This window comes from Ursus maritimus, unplaced genomic scaffold (genome assembly GCF_017311325.1).
Source record: "Ursus maritimus isolate PB19 unplaced genomic scaffold, ASM1731132v1 scaffold_32, whole genome shotgun sequence".
NCBI lineage: Eukaryota > Metazoa > Chordata > Mammalia > Carnivora > Ursidae > Ursus > Ursus maritimus.
Window position 1 is genome coordinate 30,064,992 of NW_024425786.1, and position 7,645 is coordinate 30,072,636.

The window sequence follows — 7,645 nt, forward strand, 5'->3', positions numbered from 1 at the left end:
GAACTGAGTTGTGGGATGACACCCTTTGGGATGGCTAAAACCTGATGTTTAGGTTTATGGGAATGTGAGGCCCATTGTTAAAAGAACACAGCTATCTCTGCTCACCCGAAATTGAGAGAAATGATTTCTGCTCTAAGAATCAGGCCCGCACTGGGCTGCTTACAATCTGGCTGGAAGCCCAGTGTTGCACGATACACGACCTGCGGATTACAGGCTAGATCTGAGACTCCAGAGGATGTGGTGTGGACTCCAAGGGGAGTACAGAGGGATGCCCAGAGGACAGTGAGGAAGACGGGAGATTCAGAGTCCCTGAACAAGTCTGACATGGGGATGCCCCCTTGACTGCCCCTGCCTCTGTTATGCAGTCACCAAGCCCTGGGGATGCAGCCTCCTCAATGGCTTTCTCCTCCGCCCTCCCCCCTGTCCTGGAAAAGGATCATGGTCATTGTCCCCCCGCCCTCATTACCGTACCTGCCTCCAACTGTGGGCCTTGACTCTAATCTTCGCCCTCCGATCCATATGCACCCCTGCAGCAGACTCTGTCTTGGGCACTTTCAGTGGCTAAGTTGCAACACCCATAAGGGGCGTATAAGCAGTGTGGAAATTTACCCGTTGGATAAAAGCAGACTAAGCATGGGCTTAAGGCACCAACAAATGACTCTTTGTTTATTAATTTATGTACAGTAGGCTCCACACCCAATATGGACTTGGCTCAGGACCCTAAGATTAAGGGGCGCACGCTCTACCAACTGAGCCAGCCAGGTGCCCCAGCAAATGACCGCTCAGATTTAAAATGTGATGTAAAAGTTCTGATATTTTTTAATTTGTTTTAAAGATTTATTGAGAGAAAGAGTGAGTGAGCGAGAGAGAGCATGAGCAGGGGTTAGAGGCAGAGGGAAGGGGAGAAGCAGACCCTCCTGCTGAGCAGGGAGCCTGACTCCAGGCTTGATCCCAGGACCCCAGGATCATGACCTGAGCTGACAGCAGACGCTTAACCAACTGAGCCACCCAGGTGGCCCAAAGTTCTATTTTTAAAAGATTTTTTTGAACTAATCTCTACACCCAACATGGGGCTTGAACTCACAGCCCGAGATCAAGAGTCCCACACTCTACCAACTGAGCCAGCTAAGCGCCCCGTTTTGATACTTTTTAAAAGTGTGAAGTGATCATGGGAAATTCTTCATTTTGGTGGACTTCTTAATTTATTTTGAAGTTTAATATTGAATCCACACTGGGGCCCCATAACCATCTGTTGTCCAGGGCTCTCATCTAGTCTCCCTGAAAGGCCCCTTGGGTCCATCCTTTGTCAGCCCCTCAGGCTCACCCAGGACCATTGGCCCCCCAGGCTCTCCAGGTTCCACTGAACAGCTCACCTGTCCACGCCCAGCTCCACTGTTGTGTGAAGGGGAAGTCCCTTAACCTCTCCGTGCCTCAGTTTCCCCATCTGTTCAAAGAGGGGGTTGAAATGGCGTCTACCCTATATGTGCGCGCATTAAAGCAGTGATTCAGAGCACGCATGGCACATGGTAAGTGCAGAGTGGTACCTGCATTACGCTCCCCAGAGTCTCACGACATCAGCAGTTTCCTCGGCCTGGTACACTCTTCTCCCACTGACCCTTCCTGTCATCCCAGGCCCATTCTTCCAGCCTTCCAAGCTCAGTCTAGGTGTCACTGACTCCCAGCGTAGCGCCTTAGCCATAAATGAATAAATGCAGCAAGAGAGCGCCCAGGAAGAGCAGAGTGTGCAGAGGGGGGCTAAGTCAATGGAGGGGTTTCTGTGTAGAGCCTTCTCTTGCAAGCCCTTGGGGGCCCTGACAATAAAGGTGTGCATAAGTTTTCCGGGCGCTCCGGAAGGGCCCCAGAGCTCCCTGGCCCAGCTGGAGGCTGGTGCGCGCCTCCTGTGCGCGGCTAGATCGGCACCAGAGGCCGCAGGGCGCACAGCGAGAGCTGGAAGTGACAGCGCCATCGCGGGAACATCGGGGAGTGTGGGGAGCCCGCCTGGGACGCGGGCCGGGAGCACGCGGGAGCCAGGTGGCTAGGCGCCCGGGAGCAGAGACGGAGCAGGTGTCGGGGTACGAGAAGCCCCCAACAGCGCGTGCAGAGGAACAGCGGGGAAGGCGCCGGGTGGCCAGCGAGGAACTGCAGAGGCCGCTGGCAGAGGAATGCGTCCCACTTTCCCGGCGCGACTGGCACCTGAGAGGCCCCTCTCCCTCTAGAAGGGTGGAAAGAGCTTCCAGAGGTTATGACAAGAAACCTCAGGGGATGGGCAACGCTGAGCAGCTTTTGTGGGGTTTTCAGCCATTTGCTTCCTCTACTAGGGCAGGCAGAGTGGACAGCCAAGGAGACCTCTGTCCCCACACCCCAGAGCTGGTGGGTGGCTGAGGTGAGTGAGGCAGCAGGAAGTGGCTGTTAACAGCTCTGCTGAGGCCAGGTGCCAGGCATGGGACTTGGTCAGTGCGCTCTGAATGCCACCTACTTGGTTGGAGCAAGGTAGGGGACTCGGGACAAAAGAGACCATGTGTGAAACTGAGGCCGGGCCTGTCCTCAGGACAAGCTGACCTGGGCTCAGAACCAAGAGGATTGTGGACACAGTCATCCTGAGAATGACCCTTAGGGCAACATCCATTAGAAGTGAGTCACTGCCCAGCCATGTCCTGCTTCCCCAGCATCCCTGGGTGAAGGCGTGCACAGCCTTGGTGGGAGCTGTTACTGTGAATCAAGCAGCGCCTTAGCTCAGACAAATCTGATTCCTCTCCTGCCTCTGCTGTGTGACCTTAGGCAAGTCTCTTGCCTCTTGGAGCCACAGATTCCTCCTTATGTTCCAGTGGGGGTCCTGAGATCAAGGCATCGTCAAGGTTATTGTGTGATTGGTTGATAGATGGGAGGAGCAGAAAATCAGCCCTCTTGGCAGTGCGCCTGGGCTGAGTCCCTGCTGACCCAGCTGCTGCCCAGCCTTGAGATGGAGTGTGTTGGGAATATCCACACTTCTTACGTGCAACCCAGACACAGATTTTAAAAGCCAATCAAAAGGCGTTTATACCTATTTTAGAATAAAAACTAGCCCTTGAAGTTCTATAGCCTGAAGGGTCCTTGTTTCCTCCATGTAGTAACATAGAAACTGTTTTCAAGCCAGTTCCATGGGCTCAGAGAGGTTAAATGGCCAGCCCAGGAGGCCACACGCCCATCCATGACATCATCCAGGGCCTGGTGGATTCCAGATGCGCCTTCTTCCCCGCTGTCTGCGTGTGTTGCATTAAGATCGAAGGCCTCTGCGCTGTGCTGGATACAAGCAGATCTTTGTTGTGGAAAGCCCGGCCTGGGCGGGCCACCGCTTCAGAAGGCCTTCTTTATTCTGATGTACTAATTGCACTTAGAACTCTTGGTTTGAGTGGTTTAACTGTGTAATTACCTAGGCTGTAGGGGCAGGGGGCGGGGTTAGACACCTGCAGGATTCTTTGCTTGTTGAGCCCAGGCCCCAGGCCCTTGAACCTCCATGGAGTCCTAATAGCAGAGTCGCCGCGTGTACCAGCGCCCACGCCGGGCTCCTGTCCTGTGCCTCAGCTCCACCTCTCCTCTTGGCCTCATCTGGCTCCTGAGAGCCAGAGCCGGTGCCTGCCAGGCCCTGACCGTCCCGGCAGCCTGTGGAGACCCAGAGACCACGGGCCTGTCCCAGGCGCCTCCGGCCGGTCGGAGCCTCTGTGCTAGGCAGATGCTTTAGGAAGCCCGTGTCTGGCTGACTGTGTCTGTAGGGAGGCCAGGGCTGGGTCAGAGCTGGGACCCCTGCCCGTGCTGTCAGTCAGTCTCAGACTCTACACTCTCGGCTCCTTGGTCAGGACACTGGTAGTGGCCGATAGCCACGTGGAGCTGCAGGGTCTGTCCTCGGTGTCCCCCTGTGCTCCAGGGAGGGAAGCCCTGAGCTGGGGAGGCAACCTCCCTTCTTATACCGCCTGGACCAACTGGCTCCTTCCTGTCCCGAGAACCTCCCTTCCCTCCCTGGGCCTCTGTTTCTCCAGTCCACAGCCATGGTGTCAGAAAACAGGGCCTCCCAGCCCTGACCCCTGGCTGTGTTGGAGACAGCTCGTCACAGCACCACCCCGTCCTGGGCCGGAGCGTGGGTCTGACTGGCTACCTCGGGCACCTCGGGCCAGCCCTTGCCCCTGATAAGGGGAGTGAGGCCGGAAGGACCAACTCTGCATGTTCCTCTTGGCCTTCTCCACCTGGAGTCAGAGGGCAGCAGGTGGCAGGTTCAGGTTGAGAAACTGAGGCACAAACAGCCCTGCAGGCAGAGGATCTAGCCAGAAATGCATGGAACGTCTTCACTGTTTCGGCCCTTCTCTGACCAGACTTATTCCTGCCTGGGCAGCCGAGACGGGGTGTTGACCTGAGGTGTTGGGCTTGGGGCGGCGGGACTGAGTGGAAATGAGGACCTGGCCGTGTCCTCCTCAGCCCTGTGACCTTGTCTCTCATGGTCACTTTCACTTGAATTCTTTTTCTTTTTCTCTATTTAAAAGCCTTTTTTAGGGGCTCCTGGCGCGGCCGGTTAAGCGTCTGCCTTTGGCTCAGGCGTGATCCTGGCGTTATGGGATCGAGCCCCACATCAACTCCTCCGCTATGAGCCTGCTTCTTCCTCTCCCTCCCCCTGCTTGTATTTCCTCTCTCGCTGGCTGTTCTCTCTCTTCAATAAATAAATAAAATCTTTAAAAAAATAAAAATAAAAATAATAAAAAATAAAAACCCCTTTTTTTAAAGATTTTATTTATTTGCTGTCCGAGAGCATAGCTACAAGCAGGGAGTGGCGAAGAGAAGGCAGAGGGAGAAGCGGGCTCCCCGCTGAGCGGAGCCTGATGTGGGACTCGGGATCCCAGGACCCTGGGATTGTGACCTGAGCTGAAGGCCAGGCAGCTCGACAGCCTGAGCCACCCAGGCGTCCTCGATTCTTTACTAGGGAATTCTTTCATTGTTTGTGAATTCTCTCGACAATAGTCATTACAGGCACAGTTCTGGTTACTGGGGTATGGAGTGAGCCTAACCAAGTCCCTGCCCTCAGGGAGCCGGCCATCTGAGGAGCAAAATAATAATAATGCATACCCAGGAGAGGGTTGTCAAGTGGTCCAGACAGTGACACCCCATCTGGAACCAGGGCGGACGGACAGTGGGAAGGCAGACTGGACCTGGGTGGGGAGTTCTGACCGGACTCAGACCAAGTCTGCATCCTGATGCAACCACCTGCCTGTGATCTGGGCCTTCCAGTCCACCTCTGGGAGCCTCAGTTTCTTCCTCACGTCAAATGGAGGCACTCGTGGTACCCAGCCTGCGGGCTGTTCGGGACCGGTGAGATGATGCCTGGTGAGGACCAGTGCCCAGAACCCTGCAGGTCTGTGCCTTCATTCGCATCACAATTACGGTCACATCTATGTTTTGGGAAAGAGTGTATCATGAGAAGTTAGGTGATTTTCCCAAGGTCACCCAGCAGGTCTGCTCCCTGTCTCCCTGTGCTCTTCTATAGACCGCCTCCTCCGCCCGGGTGGGCCTGGCCACATCAGTAGATGCGTTAAGTGTTGCTGAATTGGACTGTCTTGAATGTATGTTGTGAAGAGAATCCTATTTAAAGTGTCTTTATTGGTTTGGGGTTACAAAAATAAGACATGCTCAATATACACCATTCAGACCACATAGTAGCCGTGACATGGTGCCCCAGGATCCTTTTCAGCAGCCTCAGCCCTCAGGCACCCACTTCCTGACATCTGTCACGTGCACTCCTGTCACCCATCCTTGAGCTCCTACCTGGCACTTCAGTGTGTGCTCTTAGAGCCTAGTGTTTCACTCAAGCATAGTTTTTGAGATTCAGTTTTTATCATTGTCTCTGTAGTTATTTTTAAGTGTTTTTTTTTTTAGTCATCTCCACACCCAGTGGGGCTCGAACCACAACCCTCAGATCAAATCAAGAGCTCAGATGCTCTTCGATTCAGCCAGCAAGCACCCAATAGTTCTTTTATAATTGGAGTTGTATTGCGTTCACAAGTATATCATTTATCCGTTTTTATTAATGGGCGTTTGGGTGGTTTCTGGTTTTGGGTTGTGAGTCGAGGTGTCTGTGAGTCATGCGCGTGTGGATCGGCTCCTGTAAACCAGCGTTCTAATTCCACTCTGCCACTTGGGAGCTGGGACATGTTATTCGGAGTGCTTTTTAAGTTTTGGAGCCTCATTTCCTCACCTGTGCGGAACTAGGCAAAGCGCGCAGTGGGGCTGCTAGATGCTTGTCCTGGCAGGAAGCTACTCAGGAGCTATTACGCCCTGCTTGTTCCTCTGCCATTTTGAACCCTCTGCATACAATATCTCACTTCCATTTCTACTTTAAAAGGTGGAGCAGAAGTTTCCAGAGTCTGATTTGTTTCCACATAGCTACCCTGAAAAGATAGGCTCCTTCGTGCTGGTCCCATCCCGTCGTGTTATTATTTCTCTTAGCATTTGGATCACTTCTCTCCCGCCTCATTCAGGGCCCGTGCTTGCCCTCTTTCTCCTGCTCCCTGAGAAACCATGAACAACCTGAGAACAGGGCGGATCTGACATCCCCCAGCCCCCACGTGTGCAGGTGTTGGGGCAGCCTGCAAGGTGAAGGAGGAGAACCCAGCGGAGGCCGGGGCTGAGGCGCGGGCAGGAGCCGGCCTGGTCGGCTGGGCAGGCACAGCCGCCCTCCCTGTCTTTCTGGAGCGACCATGGATGGGCATCTCCCTGGCGCTTCCCTGGACCTGGTACTCCCAGGGCCCTGCCTGGAAGGAAGGCGGCTTCTGCACGCATTCTGGGGGTGGGACCTCCTGACAGGTACCCCCATCCCAATATGCCACCTCGGGAATCTAGGGCCACTCATTTCACATGGCCTCTTTAAGTCTGAAAGAATGTGCCCACCTGCCATATGGGCTCCTCGCGCTGAGGCCCAGGGCGGAGGTACACCGGTCCACCTCTCATGGAACCCATTCCCCCCAGGAGGAGAGGATGTGTCACTGTACCCATCTTCCTGGAAAACTCCACCGTTCAGTTCTTTCCCATTTCACTGGGGAATGCGATCCTTCTCACTCTCCTTGGATCTATTTTTGGCCTTGACCAACTTGATGTGGCGGATGTGCGGTGTTCCCTTTTTTGGGGTCTAGCCGTCTGAGGCCTGGACCGGCAATCATGAGTGCAGGCCATTTATGGAGCAGCTCTCAAAAGAGTCAGTAATGAAGACTGACTAAAAATACTAGAAATGAAGCCTTGGCCTCCTCTGGGCAGCACCGAGATTTCTGGGTGGGAGGAAAAGCCCTTCAGATGCAGAATTGGTAGGTGATCAGTTGCACGCTCGGCCTCTCACCGGCCACTGAGACCTGGGTCTTGCTTTAGGTTCTGAAGGGGCCCCTGAGCCTTGTCACTACTAGGACTCAGCGGACGGGCCAGCGCGTCGCCTCTGGGACCCTGGGGCTCCCGTCCACCTCACAGCCTGGCCAGAGACAGGGGCGATCCCACAGCCAAGTGAAGATTGAGGGCTTCGGTGGAGACCCGCTGTGCTCTGGAAGCCGTTCCCAGCCCAGCAGGCGCCACTGTCCCGGGGAGCTCGGGAGGAACCTGCAGACACGTCCTCTCTGGGCCCCCGGGACCAAAGGAGCTCAAG